The sequence below is a fragment of the Ursus maritimus genome, unplaced genomic scaffold (genome assembly GCF_017311325.1).
Source record: "Ursus maritimus isolate PB19 unplaced genomic scaffold, ASM1731132v1 scaffold_32, whole genome shotgun sequence".
Lineage (NCBI taxonomy): Eukaryota > Metazoa > Chordata > Mammalia > Carnivora > Ursidae > Ursus > Ursus maritimus.
The window spans coordinates 8,477,797-8,497,928 of record NW_024425786.1 but is presented as its reverse complement, the minus strand read 5'-3'; the positions used below and the strand labels follow the sequence as shown (position 1 = coordinate 8,497,928).

General features: G+C 48.5%; 1 pseudogene; it reads left to right on the top strand.

Annotated features, from left to right (window-relative positions):
- The first annotated feature begins 430 nt into the window (after positions 1-430).
- Positions 431-6,852, top strand: LOC103666863 (annotated as a pseudogene).
- The last annotated feature ends 13,280 nt before the right edge of the window (positions 6,853-20,132 follow it).

Below are 20,132 nucleotides of genomic sequence, written 5' to 3'. Positions count from 1 at the left end.
AAACTGAGGCTTGGAGAGGTTGAGAGACAGCGAGGGGAGCTGGGAAATGTAGTTTTCCTGTATGCCAAGGAAAGGGAAAGGGGATTGGTAAGCCCCTAGCTGGTTTCAGCCACCCTGCCTTCGAAGACGTCACCTACAGAGCACTGAGGTTGAGGTTGTGTTGTTCACTGCTGTATTCCCAGTAGCTATCACATTGCCTGGCACACAGTAGGTGCTCAGTAAATTGTGTTAAATGAATCAATGAACAAGGAGACGGCTTCCATTTTGGCCCTGGCTTCTGAGCTTCAGCGTCAGGTGCATGAAGCCCAATAAATCTTACTATTGATAAGGTTTGGGGAGTGGTAGTTCTTATGGTTTGCTCTAGAGCTCAAGTTTAACCCCACCTTCATTGACTCACCAAACACCCCAGGGTGCAGCTGGAGTGGCTGCCATGTCAGAGGACACCTGTGCTTCCAGGGACTTGAGGAATGAGCTGCAGGTGTTTGTGGTAAGTGGCTTCTGTGTGCGGAGGGGCGTGCCAAGGGGCATGGATGGGTGCCACAGCATCCATCATGGGGGAGCAGCCACAAAGAGTAGGGGGAGAATCAAGAGGGTTTCTGGGGTGCAAAAGCTTCAGAAAGGTCAGAGTCATCCTCCAAATGGGAAGGATCACAGTTGAAACTGAGTATGAATACCCATCAGTCCCTGTCCCCAACTCCTACAGCACAGAGAGACCAAGGTTTAGCACATCCGTCTGGCTGCCACTTCGGGCAAAATGGGAAGTGAGGCTTTCCTTGGTTTCCGAGCGAGAGATTGGTTTCCTGGGTCAGGAAGCTGATCCTATGGTCTGGGAGATGTGGGTGCTGCCAGCGACCCTGCCGGGCTGTAGATCTGTGTCTCCCAGTCCGAGGGTTGAAGCCTACTCTCCCCACTCTCCCAGAGCTCTGCCCACCCTGCCCCTTCTGCCAGCTGTTAGTGTCCCCAGGCCATGGATGCTGGGCTCACTGAAAGAGCAAGGTAGCCAGGTCGAACAGTGTTGGGGGGAAACCTGAGAGAAGGAAGATCTGGGGACATGGGGTTTGGATCTGAGGCTTGGAAAGTGTCCAGTTGTAGACAGGTTACAAGGTAGACATTGAGAAGATGCTCAATAGATTCTCCATTAATTTGGGGAAAAAGATGGAAGAACTTTGTAAAGCATCTCCACTTTTCTTAGTGATAGTGGTAATAATGAAAAACTGGGCACCTGGGTGGCTTGGGCGGTTAAGGTAGCTGACTCTTGATTTGGGCTCAGGTCCTGATCTCAGGGTCGTGAGATGCCACTCCTTCTTCCTGTCATAGCACTTGTCTCTGTAACTCAACCCTCAGGGTTACTCGGTCGGTGTCTGTTTTTCCTGATGAGCTGTGAGCCCTGGACAAAACCTGCTTTACTCCCAGTCATGTCTTTACTGCTCACATGGTAGAACTTTATTCATATTTGCTGAATAAATGAGTAAAGAAATCAAAGGGTCAGTTTCTCTAGGACCTCTGACAGGCTCCTTCCAGGCCAGGGAGTGGTGGTTCTCATGGGACATCTAAGTTCATGTTTGACCCACGTTAGACACAGAGGGAGGGGCCCGAGGACCCTGGTCTACTACTGCTACAACTGTCTGAAAACGTCTTCTTCTTCTTCTTTTGAAAGTCAGTTATATGCGGATTATAAACTGCTGTGTAACAAACTGCCCCCAAACTTAGTAGCTGTTTTAGTCTGTGTTCTCCAGGAAAATAGAACCAATAGGATATATATATATATATATATATATATATATATATATATCACACACACACACACACATATATATATGATTTTTTTGTAGGACTTGGCTCATGTGATTATGGAGACTGAGAAGTCCCACCATCTGGTGTCTGCAAGCTGGAGAAACAGGAAAGCTGGTGGTGGTGTTCCGTCAAGTCCAAAGGCCTGAGAACCAGGAGAGCCGATGGTATAAGTCTGAGTCCAAAGGCCAAAGAATTGGGGGGCTGATGGTGTAAGTCCCAGTCTGAGCCTGAAAGCCCAAGAACCAGGAGCACCAATGTCTGAGGCAGGAGACAATGGATGTCCTAGGTCAAGCAAAGAGAGGAGATTGGCCCTCCCTCTGCTTTTCTGTTCTATTCCTGCCCTAGATAGATTGGATGGTGCCCACTCATGTCTGCGAGGCGATCTTTTTACTCAGTCTATCAATTCAAATGCTAATCTCTTCTGGAAACACCCCTCAGGATTAACGTTTCACTGACTATCCAGTCATTCCTTAGCCCAGTCAAGTTGCCACACAAGATTGACCATCACAAGTGCACTCCTTGTCAACTTGACACCCACACCAATCTCCATAAGCCATACTTAATCTCCAAATAAAGCCTTTCACAAGGTCATAATTCCACCGAATGTGATACAGCTATGCTTCATATGAGCAAAAACACACTAACTCCTTCCCCAGAAGAGAAGGCAAAGTCCTTGAGTGCTGTTTACTCTTCTCCTCAATGTCCCATAACTTAAACACTGGGATGTAAAATCAACAATTCGTGAATACTGACATTAAGTCAGAACATCTTAGGTTACTTGATAAGGGAATAAGAGAGGAAAGAAAACAAAGATATTTGCTTAATATATGTACACAGACACACAAATATTCACAACAAATAAAGAAGAAATGCTGACGATAATTGCAGTCCTCATTTCTGTCACTGGTCTCATGATCATAGCTGGTATTTATAACTACCTTCTTCTGCACATTCTGTATTCCCTCTGCCTTTAGCAAGCATCTCAGCTAGTCACGGTCTTTTACTTGGTGGGATGACCCAAACCTTCATTCCTGAAGGGTCTGGGCCATTCATAGTCCTGCCTGAATTAGGTTGTTAGAGTTTTCCATTGACTTTAATCACAGGGCAACACTAAAAGATTCTCTAAGGGATCTCCTGGATTCCAGGCATATTCTTCCACACTCCATTGTGGACTAATAGTTCAGTTTCCCCTTGGAAGTTAGGATCAATCACCCCAGCCAGCGCTGTGATTCCCTTTTTTGCCCATTGACTCAGAGGCTTGAAGATCCCAAAGTCCCTGAGGGGCAATCTTAGCTTCTAGTTCAACGGGATCATTGTTGTGTCTCCTACCTTTGTCCCTCTGGAACTAAGACCTCTAGGCTAATTGAGCATAAAGTCTCTGGAACAGAAAGCAAAAAGTTTGCTAGTGAGTCACTGGAGTTAATAGTGAGTGGTGCCACTCCCATTTCCATCCCTCCATTTTTGCACCGTGAATCCTGCCTACTGGAGAAAGAGCACCATATATTGGACGCCGATTCAGAGCATACACAACCTTCTGGAAAACCTTGCCCCAGCCCTACAAAGTATTGCCACCTAGCTGACACTGTAGTGAGTCTTCAAAGGGTCATTCCACTGTTCTATCAAACCAGCCTCTTTAGGATGGTGGGGAACATGATAAGACCAGTGAATCCCATGATCGTGGGTTCATCGCCATACTTCTTTTGCTGTAAGTTAGTTCCTTGGTCAGAAGCAATGTTGCATGTAATACCATGACAGTGAGTGAGGCATTCTCTAAATCCATGGATGATGGTTTTAGTAGAAGTATTACATGCAGGGGAGATAAGTCTGTATCCAGAATAAGTGTCTATTCCAGTAAAGATAAAAATCTGCCCTTTCCATGATGGAAGTGATCCAGTGTAATCAACCTGCTACCAGTGGCTGGCTGATCCCCTGGGGGAATGGTGCCATACTGACGGCTCTGTGTTGGTCTCTGCTGCTGGTAAATTGGGCACACAGCAGTGGCCATAGCCAAGTTGGCCTTGATAAGTGGAAGTCAAGTTGCTGAGCCCATAACAGCTTCCATTCCTGCCACCATGACCATTTTGTTCATGAGCCCATTGGGCAACGACAGGGGTGGCTGAGAGAGGCTGACTGGTATTATGGAAGGGGCCATCCTACCCACTAGGTTAGGTTATCTAGTGGGTTATCTCTGCTGAGATTGCCTTTTGGTGAGAATGCATGTGGAACACAAATATCTTCACATTTTTTTGCCCATTCAGAGAGGACTATCTGCATACCTCTTCCTCAAATTTTGTTGTCACCAATTTTTAAGTCACGTTCCTTCCAACCATCCAGCTAAACTATCGGCCACAGCTCATGAATCAGTATATAGCTACTCATCTGGACATTTTTCCTTCCAAGAAAAGTGGACAACGAGGTGTACAGCCCAAAGTTTTGCCCACGTCGTCTGCCTCCTTTGGGAGCTTTTGCTTCACCGTGTCTTTAGCGATGTCCCAGGGAAGGGCTGCGTGCTGCGGCTGTCCACTCTGGGTGGTAACCTGTACACTGTGCAGAGCCATTTGCAAACCAGGTCTGAGTTCTTCTCTTCCTCTGTCAGCTGATCATAGGGAATTCCCCATGAGGCCATAGGTACAGGCTGGGAGAGAAAGCAGTGTAGCAAGAATGGGGACCATGGGCATTTGGGCCATTTCTTCATGTAACTTACTTGTGCCTTCAGGGCCTGCTTGGCTCTGATCTCATATATACCACTTCCATTTGATGAGGGAGTATTGTGTGCACACCCAGTGGTGGGTCACATGACACCCAGAAATAATGTTTTACCAGCTATCTGGGCATCCCTTAGCCCAGTCAAGTTGACACATAAAACTAATCATCACACTAACTGAAAACAACAATTTATTATTAACTCTCATATTTCTGTGGATTGACTAGACTCAGCTCACTTGGGATCTCTCATGTGATTACAGCCAGAGGGTGGCTGGTGTTGGAGTTGTCCAAATGCTTGGCAGGGCTGGATTCCAAGATGGCTTCTTCATGCACATGTCTGGTGCCTCATTTGAGGTGCCCCAGAATACCCAGAGGCTGTTCAGCAATCTCTCCTTTTTTTTTTCTTTCTTTCTTTTTTTTTAAGATTTATTTATTTGAGAGAGAGCAGCTAGCAAATGGGGGAAGTGGCAGAGAGAAAGAATCTTCAAGCAGACTCCCCACTGAGTGCAGAGGCTGACACGGGCTTGATCTCATGACCCGTGAGATCCTGACCCGAACCGAAACCAGGAGTTGGATGCTTAACCAACTGAGCCACCCAGGAGCCCCAATCTCTCCCCCTTTATGCGGCCTCTCCATGTGGCTAGCTTGGGCTTCCTTACAGCATTGAGGATAGTTGGAGTTCTAACATGGTAGCTGGCTTTCCCTGGAGTATTCCAAGAGTCTTAGGTAGAAGTTACAAGGTTTCTTGTGACCCAGCCTGGAAAGTCACACAGCATTACTTCCATCACATTCTTGTAGTTAATAGCAAATCACAAACCAGTTCAGATTTAAGGGGAGGTACCACATAAGGATGTGAATGTCAAGAGGTGTGGTTACTGGGGGGTCATCTCTGGGGACCAACTACTACAGGGGGAAGAGGAGATGTGGTGAAGTAAGCAGGTCAGAAGACCTTGATCTTGGCTCTACTGGTCACCCTTGGACAAGTCTCTTGATTTTTCTGGGTCTCAGCTTTCAAGGTATATATCATGACAGAAATGGACTAGATGATTTGGAAGGTTCTCCTAGTACTGACAGACCTGGGCTTGGGTGTCTGGGAGCTCAAGGCCAGCTCTGCCCTCCAGGCTGGGTCTCCGGTGGGGTAGGTGGGCCAGTTGTCCCCCTTCTGACTCCCAGAGCCGGTGACCCCCAGCTCCCAGCCATGAGAGCTGAGAACAGCTGGAGCTTTAAGTCCTGGAGCTTCAGAAAAAAAAATCGCCCTCCCCAGCCATCTCTAGGCACATCATTCACAAGTTCATTACTGTTTAATTTAATCACCAAATGTCATCCGAATGCCATTTATCCTGCCTTCTCACCAGAGGTTTACCTATTTATTTTACATTTCAAATGAATTGCTCATTATTCTGTCATTTGGGGCTTTATTTTGTAATTCATTTGGCAGGTTCTGACAAGTTGAAAATGATGCTGTATTGAACACAGTACCTTCAGGACCCCCTCCCAGCGGTCCCTTCCCTGAAAGCCACCCCCGCCCTGCATCTTCTCTCCTAGGTTGGCCAGCCTGGATACTCTCCACCTTTCTGATGGGTAATGGAGAGAGATACAGCATTCTGATCTTCCCTCAGGTCCAAACCCGGCATCCATGAAGCTCAGATATGCACACCAAGGGCTAAGGAAGGTAAGAAAGCTCAGGATGGAGAGCTCACCTGTCCACACTGCAGGTGGGTGGCCCGTCTGCACCACTGCCCATGCTGTGGTCCCCAGCCATGGCCCTCACCCCAAATCGTTTATTGTGGTGCTTGAGGCTACAAGTCCAAGCATCTTCAGCTCAAGAGGAAGTTAGAAGATGAGTTCCTCAGATGCCTGGACATCTATGGTGAGAGGACTCCGTAGGCCATTGGCTTCTTTGAAGTGATGGTAGCAGGGAAGTTGGTTCACTCCAAGAAGAGAGGTGATGGCTACATGGACACAGAGAGCAAGTTTCTGAAGCTGTTGGCCACCATCAAAGCCACCTTGGCTCAGGGCTAATGTGCCCTGAGAGTCCAGGGACCTTGGCCCAGCCCCTCATGGCAGACTCTTCAAGACAGGAAGGATTGAAATGTCTTGTGCATGCCTGGTCTTTCTTCGATGTCCCTGTGGCCACCTGGTGGGGGCAGAGACTGACACCTCTGGTCCTTGTGTGTGTGTGTGTGTGTGTGTGTGTGTCTGTGTGTGTGTCTGTGTGTGTGTGTGTACGTCCCTGTGAGTGTAGCTCCACACCCTGTCTTGCTCCTTCCTCTCCCTGCTTTTTCCTCATCTCCCCGTACTCCCTATTGGCTACTCTCTGGTAATTGGGGGTGGTCCTGCTCCTGGCTTCCTTTTCAGGGGGTAGCCAAGAGAAGGATCTGGGTGAGTGAGTTGCAGATTTCCTCAGTATTGGCAATGGCTCACTGTTTTGAATAAACATTGGATGTGTTAAAAAAAAAAAAAAAGCAAACCAGCTCTGGGTGGGCTGTGCAGTGAACAGACCTGGGTTATAGTCCGCCTTTGAGGCTTGGTTATCATCCTCGGGCCTTCATTCCCTTGGGCAGATGGCTTAACCTCTCTGAGCCAGTTTCCTCGTCTGTAAAATTGGATGGAAGCAGGGTTGTTGTGAAGGCTCAGTGGGATGAGGCTTATCCAGGCTCTCCCACTGCTGGGCACATAGTTGGCACTCCCTGAGGTGGGCATGGGCTCATGTTATCTTTTTTTTTTATGATTTTTTATTATATTATGTTAGTCACCATACAGTACATCCCCGGTTTCCGATGTAAAGCTAGATGATTCATTAGTTGCGTATAACACCCAGTGCACCATGCAATAGGTGCCCTCCTTACTACCCATCACCGGTCTATCCCATTCCCCCACCCCCCTCCCCTCTGAGGACCTCAGTTTGTTTCTCATAGTCCATAGTCTCTCATGTTTCATTCCCCCTTCTGATTACCCCCCCTTTCTTTATCCCTTTCTTCCCCTACCGATCATCCTAGTTCTTATGTTCCATAGATGAGAGAAATCATATGATAGTTGTCTTTCTCTGCTTGACTTATTTCACTTAGCATTATCTCCTCCAGTGCCATCCTTGTTGTAGCAAATGTTGAGAACTCGTTCTTTCTGATAGCTGAGTAATATTCCATTGTATATATGGACCACAACTTCTTAATCCAGTCATCTGTTGAAGGGCATCTCGGCTCCTTCCACGATTTAGCTATTGTGGACATTGCTGCACCAACTTTCATTCCCACCAACAATGTAGGAGGGATCCCCTTTCTCCACATCCTCTCCAACAACTGCTGTTTCTTGCCTTGTCTATTTTTGCCATTCTAACTGGCGTAAGGTGGTATCTCAGTGTGGTTTTGATTTGAATTTCCCTGATGGCTAATGATTTTGAACATTTTTTCATGTGTCTGTTAGCCATTTGTATGTCTTCATTGGAAAAGTGTCTGTTCATATCTTCTGCCCATTTTTTGATTTGTTTATTTGTTTCTTGTGTATTGAGTTTGAGAAGTTCTTTGTAGATCTTGGATACCAGTCCTTTATCTGTAGTGTCATTTGCAAATATATTCTCCCATTCCGTGGGCTGCCTCTTAGTTTTTCTGACTGTTTCCTTGGCTGTGCAGAAGCTTTTTATCTTGATGAAGTCCCATAAGTTCATTTTATCTTTTGTTTCTCTTGCCTTTGGGGATGTGTCATGAAAAAGGTTGCTTTGGCCGATGTCGTAGAGGTTGCTGCCTATGTTCTTCTCTAGAATTTTGATGGATTCCTGTCTCACATTGAGGTCTTTCATCCATTTGGAGTTTATTTTTGTGTATGGTGTGAGAGAGCAGTCAAGTTTCATTCTTTTGCATGTAGCTGTCCAATTTTCCCAGCACCATTTATTGAAGAGACTGTTTTTTTTCCACTGGATGTTTTTTCCTGCTTTATCAAATATTAGTTGCCCAAAGAGCCGAGGGTCCATTTCTGGGTTCTCTATTCTGTTCCATTGGTCTATGTGTCTGTTTTTGTGCCAGTACCATGCTGGGCTCATGTTATCTTAATCTCAAAGTAGACTGAGATGACCCAAATCAGCCCTTGCCAAGATGCAGGGGATTAAAGGTCCGAGGGCTTGAGAAATTTAATCCAACAGGCAGTTCCAGGACCCTGCCAGGGTGGTGCTGACCCCGTCCCTCAGCCTCAAGTCTGGCTGGGAGGCTCCCAGATGCAGATCTGTCCCTGGCAGCCCTCCCAGGCTTCTTTGGCCTGCCTGAGAGTGGGTGCTGAGCCAGCCTCCCTGGAAGACCCTCCGTCTAAGTCACTGATAGCCTCGCAGCCTGGACCCAGGGCCCACATCTGTATTGCAAAGCCTCCCGTGCCTCCAGGCAACTTTGTGGGTTGTGCAGCAAAGCCAGAAAGGTTCTCACCTGGGCTCCCTTCAAAATCGCTGGAGAACCCCCCCCACCTCCTCAAGATTCCAATTCTTAAGCCTGGGGTGGGGCCTGGGCTGACTCGCAGGAGACTCAGAACAGCTAACTGCCTTGTGTGTGTCCTTCTCCAACCCAGCAGCTCCCCAGGCCTCTTGGAGTCTTGAAAAAACATATTTTATTTGCTTTTCTAATTGCAAGATCAATACCTGTATGTTGAAGGAGATTGGGAGCGCACAGAAAAACCCACAGGGGGGACAATGGCAATGCTGCTCCAGAGAGTGCTAACGTTCCCAGCGATTACTTCCAGTCTTTTGTCTTTGTGCATATTACACGCAACACGTTGTCTCAGATGCGTACTGTACTGTTTTAGCCTGTCTTTTCAGTTAAGGGAACAATGCCCATAAATGTTCCTTCTCAGTGTCTCTCCTGTCTTCCATCCCCACTCTGGGCCTGGCTCAGTCTAGTCTTCCTCTCTCTTGCAGTTTTGTCTTCTCCCTTCTGTATCCTAATCTTCAGCCAGCCGCGCCTCAGTTTCTCCATCCTCAAATACAACTCCTCTTCTCCCTTCCTCTCCCCAAGCCATTTTCCTCGTTCTCTCTTTACTGCCAGTTTTCTGAAACAGCTACCCACCCCCCCGACCCAGGTCTCCCCTTAGCAAACTACTTTCCTGGCGTCAAAGCTGAAGTTCTCTCCCCATCCCTGAGAGGTTCTAGGGCCGCGTCGTCCCTGGGACAGAACTAGAATGCCAGCTACACATGGACTTGAACATTTACTAGCAGCCACCTTCAAAAAGTGAAAAGAGACAAGTATAATTAATTTCAATAATGTATTTCATTTAACTCGGTATATCCAAACTAGTATCATTTCAACCTGTAACATGTAATCAATAAAAAAATTATTAGTGGGATATTTCTCATTCTTTTTTTTTCTTTGTACCAGCTCTTTGAGATCCCATGTGTATTTTACACTTCTAGCCCATCTCCATAACCATATTTCAAGTGTGCCGTAGCCACATGTAGTCAGTGACTATGGTATCGGATGACACGTGCCCTGGGGACTGCCCGAGGACCCGATGGTAAAATCTCGTCGTCTTTTTTCAGGGAACCAATTCCTACACTGGGTTCTTGGGTCCAGCATAGCTTCCTATGCTGCCCCTGTTTCACCTTCCCATATGATATCTTTATTTCTGAAACTTCTTTTATGATATCAGTAACACGTGGTAGTAAATATCAGAAACATCCAGACATGGTGAACTAGATTTTTTTTTAAAGATTTTATTTATTTATTTGACACACCAAGAGAGATAGTGAGAGAGAGAGAGAGAGAGCACAATTAGGGGGAGAAGGAGAAGCAGGCTCCCTGGTGAACAAGGAGCCCGACGCGGCGCTTGATCCCAGGATCAAGGTCAGGTCCCAGGTCCCAGGTCAGATCATGACCTGAGCCGAAGGTACACACTTAACCGACTCAGCCACTCGGGCACCCCTAGAGTTTTGAAATCAAATTTTTGTAGACAAGCTATCCTGGTCAGGCAGACAGATCACCTTGTCTTAGGGTTAATTATGGCCAGAGCGCAAGGAGAATGGTCACTGTTGAGATGTTTTGAGAATCAAAGGGAAGTTCGCAAGGGAAGCTGGGTTTGGAGTTGGTGCTGTAAAAATAGGCAGGATGAAGTAGAAGGGACGTACCCATCTCCTCCTCCGGGCTTAACCAGGCGAGGACACTCAGTCTAGTTTCAGAGCAAAGATGGGACATTTCTCAGGGTCTTCAATGGTCTGTCAAATCATCAGGGGCTGAAGACCCAGACTCCAGTTTGTGGTTTCAGCATTGATTTCTATAATCACATAGCAGAGCTGGGCTACCAATGGGGAGGCTGTCACTTGCATGGTCAGGAAGCTTCTTGTAAAGTTGGTTGGGGCGCAGGTGCTGCTCTTCCAGTGGCCGGTTCCAGATCGGCACCACCACCATCCTGACCCAGCTACTGAATCAGGACGCAGCTGCACCGTCCACACCAGCAGCACTGGGGTCCTGAGCCCTCCTGGGTCACTGGATTCCAGGGTACTGGAACTCCCCAGAAATGGAGTTTAGCCATCAGACAGAAATAGCCAAGGCAGCAAGCCCCGTGGAGCTCAGAGTGTTTAGAAAAGAAGAGAGGTTTACCTTTAAGATGTGGAAGGAAGGGTGCCTGGGTGGCTCAGTCAGTTAAGCATCTGCCTTCAGCTCAGGTCATGATCCCAGGGTCCTGGGATCGAGCCCCGCATTGGGCTCCCTGCTCAGCTGAGAGCCTGCTTCTCCCTCTGCCCCTCCCCCTGCTCATGCTCTCTCTCTCACATAAAAATAGTTAAATAAAATCTTTAAAAAAAAAGCGGAAGGGAATCAGACTTCAGAGGTCTGGCTTGCCACATAAAAGATGGAAATGGTATTTGTACTAGTCCTGGCTACTGTCACTAAATACCTCAGACGGGGGTCTTAAACGACAGACACATACTTCTCATAGTTCTAGAGGCTGAGAAGTCTGAGAGCCAGGTGCTGACTGATCCAGTTTCTGGTGAGGACTGTCTTTCTGCTTGAGGACGGCTGCCTTCCCACAGTGTCCTCACATGGCAGGGAGAGGGAGAGGGTGGGGAAGCAAGCTGTCTGGTGTCTCCTCTTCTAAGGGCACTAATCCCTTCCTGGGGGCCCCACCCTCATGACCTCATCTAATCACCTCCCAAAGGTCCCACCTTCAAATTCCACCACACTGGGGGTGAAGTCTTCCACATATGAATTTTGGAAGGACACAATTCAGTCCGTAGGAGTATTTAGAAGCTCTAAGATCACCGAGGGGCCTGAGATGCAAGGGAGCTTGTGGAATATAGTGGGTTTTTGAGGAGGGGGTAATTCCAACATCGGGAGAAGGGGAGGCACCTTAGGAGGGAGTTGAGTGGTGCTGGCATCATCGAGAAGGACATCACTGAAGGTCATAATGGACCATGTGGAGCTGATATCCCACCACCCATCGCCAAGAGGATCCCCTATTGATACTGTGTTGTAATTCTTGCATGTTTTATTTATTTATTTAGGGCACACGCAGGAGGAGGGCGCAGAGGGAAGGGGGACAGAGAATCCCAGGCAGGCTCCACACCCTGCATGAGCCCAATGCAAGGCTCAATATCACTCCCTGAGATCATGACCCAAACTGAAGTCAAGAGCTGGATGCTTAACCAACTGAGCCACCCTATTTATTTATTTATTTTAAAGATTTTTATTTTTAAGTAATCTCTACACCCAATTCGAACTCACAACCCCGAGATCAAGAATTGCATGCTGTACCAATGGAGCCAGTCAGGTCCCCTAATTCTTGTATATTCTAATCAATAGCTATTAACAACCAGGAAAAAATATCGAGATCATTCTTAGCATATAGCTCCATGACTTGTTTTCCCATTTGCCATATTGTTGAAATTTCTCTCATGTCAGTAAACATTCATACCATCAATTTAAAGAACTCCTGATTATTTCAGTCTGGGTAAAACCACAATTTATTGAACCAATGCCTATTGTTGGGACTTTTTAGAGTAAATGTAGAGGAATCCCAATTTTCCCCTATTAGAAACAAAATTAAGAAGAACATTTCAGAAGCAAAATCTAACGAGAAATGAATGAGAGAGAAAAATTGTTCTTGGATAGACATTACTAAGTTGTCTTCCAGAAAAATTATATCAAGTTATAACCACAGATCATGTTGGAGAGTGCTTGTTTCCCCATAACTTCAACAACACTGCGTATTACCATTATTTTTTTTCCAGTTTGATGGTAAAAAATCTCCCCACCCTGCCCCCACCTCTTTGATGTTCTTCCTTTGCATTTACTGGTGGTCCTGTCTGCATCCCTCCTACTTCCCCGTTTGTCCTACAAATGTCTGTGCTCCCAGCTGTCTGTCCAGCTACTCTCTTTTCTTCTCCCAACATTCCCTCGTAAATTTGAGCAAAACCAACCTCTGCAATCTTTCTCTGGCTGACACCCACCTCCAAAACCACCAGCCCCGTGTCTATCACCCTTGTAGTGAGAACTTGCAACCGAAAGTGGAGGGGCCATCCTTGGGACTTGTTGAAATCTCAGTGACCTCAAGGCGAGATTGTTTATGCTCAGTACAGTCAAGATTGTATCAGTAAGAACAAAACAGAAAACCATATTTTAAAGAAACCGCTTTCAAGTGCCTTCCTGCAGCTTCCCAGGAGCATGAGACAGATTTGGAACAGAACAGGTGGTGGTTCTTAGGAACCACATCCCCCAAAAGAGAAGGAAAAGTTCACTACAGATCTTGTTATAAAGATCTCCTGCAATACAATATTTTCGGGGATGTGCTTTGGTTCAATCTAAAACAAGTTTTGTTTCTACCCCCAACTAGGGTCTGACCAACTTATTTCTGTTTCTATAAAGTTTTGGAAAATCAAAACCAAACAATAACAAATCCCCTCATCTCTTCTCTGTGGGCAATCTCCAGTGGTCTTCTCCAGTCATCTTTCTTGAGCTGTAGATGGGATGTTAACTAGATGTTCTGCTGGGACCTCAGACACAAGATGCTGCCATATTTTTGAACCCTCTTCTTACTATTTTTTTAAGACTTTATTTTTAAGTAATCTCTACACCCAATATGGGGCTCAAACTTACAACTCCAAGATCAAGAGTCACATGCTCCACCACGTCAGCCAAGTGTCCCCTTCTTAATTTTTAATAGCTGACATTTATTGAGCCCTGTCTTGGGCTGAGTTTCCCCAGAGGCAGGCTCAGGGAACACTGACTGGGAGAAGCAAAGTTGGAAGGGGTAAGGGAAGGAAGCCAACACAAGGGGTGTTAATGAGCAGGTGACCACTGTGGGTAAACGGGCTTGCTTCTGGGGACCTTTGGGAGCCTTCTTAGAGCAGAGTTGCCTGGTAAGGGGCAAAGAAGCCAGGGATTTCTCTGCCAACTCTTTTTTTTTTTTTAAAGATTTATTTATTTGAGAGAGAGAGAGAGAGAGAGAGAGAGAATGAGCAAGGGGAGGGGCAGAGAGAGAGAGAGAGAGAGAGAATCCTTAAGCAGACTCCATGCTGGCCCAGGATCCTGAGATCATGACCTGAGCTGAAATCAAGAGTCAGATGCTTAACTGACTGAGCCACCCAGGTGTCCCTCTGCCGACTTCTGACTGTCGTCCCTGTGAGAGCTGCAAGGGTCCAGGCAGTGAGTAAAGGCTCTAGGGAAGAACCCACAGAGGCCTGTTTGTAGGAAGCCATTGACTTTGGCAGGAAGGGTGCATGCCAGTAGGCTTGAAGGGGCACCCACCGCATCCATTACGAGAACATCTTAGGTGCCAGGCATCGTGCTATTTGATGGCTCACACCATCTCCCAGGAAGCAGAGACTCAGGAACCCCATCAACGGATGGAGAAACTGAGGCTTGGAAATGCCAAAGGACTGGCCCAGGAAGTGAGCCGGCTTTGGACCACGCATGCCTCCTGCATCCCCATGCATGGCTGTGCGCCCTCCCGCCAGGCCCCTCCTTCCAGGATGGTGCCTGCTGCGGAAACAGGAAGCAGATGGAATTCAGGAGCTTGTTTACTGCCCATGCTGTGTGTTTCCTGACATCACAGGGTTCTTGCAATTTTCTGAGCTGTCAGTTCCCCACTTGGCGGGATTTTAGACTCTGAAGTGGGAGTCAGGCTTGTGAATTCCTGCGGAGGGGATGTGACCCAGGGCAGCTCTCTGAGACTTGCTAATTGCCTGAGCTTGATTTTGATAAAAGAAGATATGTGTGTGTGTGCATGTGTGTGTGTGTGTGTGTGTGTGAGATACGTTATCATGCTTTTTTTTTCTAGGCTCGAAAACAACCATTTTCTTGTGTTTTGAATGATATGTTCTAAAGGAGGTTCCTCCTCTATCTACTGGGTTCAAAACCTTGGTGAGCGCATGAGAAGAAAGGTTATTTGTACTCTAATTTCTTTCATTTCTTCACTCTGCCATTCCCTTTAGTAGAATAGTAGCGGTAGTCGTAGTAGTAACGGCAGCTGTCACTGAAGGAGGACTTACTGCATCTGCAAACTGATTTCTCTGTGTGCTAAATTGTATCTAGACTGTATATAGATGGGTACAGTTACTATTATGTCTAACTATATAAATATTGCATTATTTCATCTCCTAAATAACCTTGTGAGATATATATCCCATTTTGCAGAAGCGCAACCCAAGGCTCAGAGAGGTGAAGTTGTCCGAGATCACCGAGCCCAGAGCGTGGAGCGCAGAGCCCGGAGCGAGGAGCCCCTAGAGAGGAGCCAGGAGCCGGGAGCCTGGAGGCTGGAGCTGAGATCAATTCTTGACGGTCCAGTGCCAAAGCCTTGGACTCCCACTCCTGCCTGCCTTGCCTCCCTCTCACCCACCCCAGCATCCCTCTCATTCTGAATGTGCTGCCCCTGCGTTTTTCAGGCTCTGGTTGCTCTGTCCCATTTTCCAGATGGGACCTCAGTGAAAGCTGGCCCTGCTTCTGTTCTGACTCATCTGGCACATTGGCAGCGAGGCTGGGAACTCCAGGGGCGGCCCTGGAATCCGGTTCCCTGCTCTGTGGCCCTGGAGCCGCACTGCCCATGGCTCCTGCCCAGAGCCTCTCATCACAAATAAATATGTTACAGCATGATTTGTGAAGGATGTCGGGACCATGGGTGATTTCCCCCCCTCTATTCTGATTTCCATTATTCCTGTTCTAGTGCAGGCACACTGAAAAGTAAGTAACAAAGGCATTTGTCTTCTCTTTCTGTTCTCTCTCCTGGCTGTCTCCCTTCCGTCGGTGGCTTGTCTGGGACATGAACAACCTTTCACTAGCCCCAGTGGTGGCATAGAGCAACTCCCCACTCCGCCGACCGCTGCTCTGCTTGGGGACCATGGTTCTCTCTCTACCAGTTGACAGTTGCTCTGCGAAAATCTAAATGTAAATGGCTCAGAAAAGATGTTCTGAAAATCTAACCAGCAACAAAATCAAAGGCAAGGAGACCTAGATCGTGTGCCACTCACGGAGCTCCTGCTGTGGGCACGTAGGGAAGCCGTCCAGGGGTGAGAAGGGAGGAGGGACAGAGCTGAACGCAACTTCTCTCCCTCCAAGCTCTGTCGGGTCATTCGCTCATTCAGCAAACATTCACTGAGCACCTGCTGTGTTCCAGGCACGGTTTTAAGCACTGGGGATGTAGCAGGCCAGTATTCTGGCCTTTGTGGAGCCTAGGTTCTAGTGGAGGCACACTGAAAAGTAAGTAAGAAAATAGAGTAAGATTAATTAGTAAATGGGAAATACTAATAGTTTCTGAGAGTGACAAAGCAAGTAGGAGGTGGGGCTGGTTGTGGGGTGGTTTGCAATTTTAAGCAGAGTGGTCAGTGACGGTCTCTCTGAGGTGGTGGCCTATGAGCAAAGATGTGAAGTAAGGGTAGGTGTGAGCCATGTGGATCTGTGGGGGAGAGCATTCCCAGTGGAAGAGGTGGAGCAGGGAGGCATTGGAGGGCCATCAGGAATCCAGTGGGGCTGGAGCAGTGTGACTAAGGGCAGAATAAGGTCAGGTGAGAGAGTGACCGGGGGCCAGATGATGTAGAAACTTGGGGCTACCATAAGGACTCTGGCTGTGATCTGAGCAAGATGGGAGTTGGAGGGTTTGAAGCAGAGCAGGGGTGTGATCTGACTTAGATTCAACTGGATCCCTCTGGCTGTTGTTCCTGGACAAAGCTGCGGGGGGCCAGAGGGGAGACCAGCTGGGGGCGGCCTGGCAGTGGGGGGTGGGAAGCCAGCAGACCCTATGTGCATTTGAAGGTGACGCCCATGGGCCTTGCTGCTGTGTTGGCTGAGGCTGTGAGAGAGAGCTAAGGCAGGGCTACACTAAGGTTTTGGGCCTGGGCATCTGGAAGGATGGAGTTGACTGAGATGGGACAGGCTGGGGGAGCTGCTGTTTTGGGGAGAAGGGGGCCTGCCTCTGTGAATCAGGAAAACTTCTGGTGGGTACTAAGGGAGCCTGGCCCCAATCCCCATCCACCACTTCCACTGCATGTGGAACTCTCTGAGTCTAGGGCACTGTTTCTGCCACAGGAGTTATCTTGGGGATAATGACGACCTCCAATGGCCATCATGGGCCTACTGTGTGCCAGAGAGGAGAACTTTAGAAACCTTAACTCACTTATTCTTCCTAGCAGTCCTATGGGGAGATATAATTATCATCCTCACTTTACAGAGTAGGAAACTGAGACATAGAGAGGTTAAGTAGCTTGCCCAAGGTCACGCAGCGAGTGACTGTCAGAGGCTGGGCTCAAACCCAGGCAATTGGCTCCAGAAACCACCTCCTCTCCTGTCTTCCCTCCTTGCCTTTGGCATTGAGTAAGACAATGGACGAAGCGCACTGGGGGCCTAGTGGAAGCCCCTTCTCTCCGTTCTTGTTCCTTCTGACACCCTCAACCCTCTTTCCCCAAGTTCTTACATCTCGGGTGAAGCTTGGATGGGGGGAAGTGTGTGGGCAGGGACAGGAGCAGAGTGGGAGGCTGGAGGCTGATCAGGGGTGGTCAGCAGGAGTGTGTCTGCGCGGTTGTCCGCCACAGCTAAGGGGACAGCTGTGTCGCGCAGGCCTCTCCTGTGGGTGTGTTGATGCAACCCCACGTTGTATTTGTCCTATAATGAGAAAGGAAGTCTGACCATTTATAGGGCAACCAGCAAAAGGTCTCAGATGTACCTTGAGGCAGTAGGTGTGTGGGTGAGCGTGTGTGTGTGTGTGTGTGTGTGTGTGTGCAAGTCCATGTCTGTGTGTCCATGTGTCTGTCTGTATATGCACACACATGCATCCTGGAGGGGGCAGAGGGTTGTTGGGGCAGCTTTGAATATGGGGTTCTCCTCTCTATTCCACCAGTCATTGCTGCTTTCTAGAGAAAGATCACCATCTGACTGTTCCATTTTTCTATTTTCCTTCTTTTTCTGTAGAGCTGGAACTCAAGAATTAATAAGAAGAGTGAATTATTATTATAATATTAATAATAAGAAGAATGACCACCCGCCACTCACGGAGAGCTTCCTTAGTGCCAGTTGCTGTGCTGAGCGCTGTGCATGTATCGTATTCCTCGTGCCTCCCCTAAGCTCCTGTCCTGATGGCTGTTTTACAGCCCACAAGTGAGGGGGAGGCCAGGATCTGGCTGACTGCAGGGTCCGCTGGGTCGCAGTGGGGTCTCAGTGGGGTCTGTGGGAGCAGTGAGACCCAGACAGCTAGCAGAGCTGGGCCCTACAATGGAGCTGGGCCCTGCACACACCTTCCACTGGGTCAGACCAGGACGTAAGCAGGTGCACCAATGCTTTGGCTTCTATTTCCCCTCCTGGCTCTGAGACAGTGGCGTACAGGGCACCAGGCTTACAGCAGCGGTGCCGAAAGTGGGGTGTCTGGACCGGGGGCATCAGCATCCCTTGTTAGAAATGTAAATTTTCATCTGGGGTAGGGCCCAATGTTCTAAGGAGCCGTCCAGGTGACTCAGATGTGGAAGAACCAGCAGCCGAGATCAAGACATCCACCCAGGGCCCTGTGGCTGAAAGCCGGAGCAGCTAGGACTTGACCCCGCTCTGCCGGACCTCAGGGGCTGTGTGCTGAGCCTCCTGGAGGCTGCCTCCAACACCGGGAGCCGTGGGTGTCTCCCAAACTCTCCTCCCCTCACTCCTGCTCTCTCTCTCTTCCACGCCTGTTCCCGGGGCCCCTCAGCGGTGGTGAGAGCTCCCATTCTTAAACAGGTCCAAATATGCCGGGTGAAGGGCGGCCCCAGACCCTCGAAAATGTCAAGTCCCAGCTGAAAGCCACAGGACGGGGAAGGATACCTGTAATACATTTATCTGACCAAGGACCCACATTGAGAATAGATGCAGAACCCCTACAAATCAATACAAAGCAAGGGGCCCCCAGAATGGCCAAGGAAAACGTGACAAGTTGCTCCATTCCATGAATGATCAGGGAAGAGCAAATTAAGACCATAATAGGATCCCACTCTTCCCAGCACCATGATGAACAGGTGAAAAGGAAGTACCGGTGCTGGCGGGGATGGGGAGCAACAGGAACTCCGGGGCGAGGCTGGCAGGAGTGTAAAGTGGTGGAACCGCTTAGGGCAATGGGCAGAATCTCCTGCAACCAAACCTACACGATCCGGCAACTCTGCCTGTAGGTGTCTCGCCATCCTTGTCGTCTGCGAGGCTCGGGGCAGGTATTTTTCCTGCAGGACCCTTTTCTGCAGGACAATTTTACTAGAAATATTTTACAAAGCTTATGGGTTCACACGAGGCATGGTGACTTACTGACGAAGATTTAGAACAATGGGCAGAGTGAGTTACTTATGTTTTTGCATATCGTACGGTCAGTTTTTGTCTGGTGACATTTCCTTCTCGGGTCCAGACACCGTCGCTCCCGTTTAGATCCAGAAACCCTGGCTTCGTGTTCTTTATTGTCAGATGTGCCATTCCTGGCTCATGTCATTTCTCCCACCAGGAGGAGAATGTAACAGTGCTGTTACGATTCACAGGGCTATGGTTCTCTGGGAACTGTTGTTACTGAAATAGTATAGATCTTTTCATCTCTGCCGTTCCCTGAGGCATCAACCCAGTGCCGCCGGGGGCCCGCTCACAATGCTGCCGCCTCCACCGTGCCACCCCTGCGTCCGCACTTCTGACGACTCTTTCAGAGGCGGTTGCTGACCTTTGGTGACAATGAGCACAGATGCAAGTCTTCCCCAGCGCGTGCGTGGAAACGCATGTCCCGGAAGTGTTAGGTCTACTGTTTGGAGGTTTGTAGCATACACGCGGAACAACCATTTCTTCTTTTGAGTTTTGGGGCTGTCATCATTGCATTCCCAGAATGCAATCTCTTTCCGTGTTGGCCATACTCTGCCTTTCACACCAGCCCCCACAGGGAGAAAGGTAGGGGTGCAGGGCCTGAGCAAGAAGAAAGAGGTCCCTTTCATGCAAGGAGTGTTCGTCCTTTGTCCAGCATGACTTAAGGCTGAAAGAGCACAACATCCCATGTTGATAGAAAATGAGAAACACCAGCAAGAAGGGCACATGGGCCCCATGAAGCAACGGTCTCAGAAGCCCTTGGAACATACGGGTGCAGCCACCCCCCAGCCTGCCTGACAGGTGGAGTCCTGTGGAGGAGGACGGGTCACTGGCCTGGGTGCCGGGGGGCTGAAGGACACTTGCCACCAGCCCTGCCATCCTCCGTGC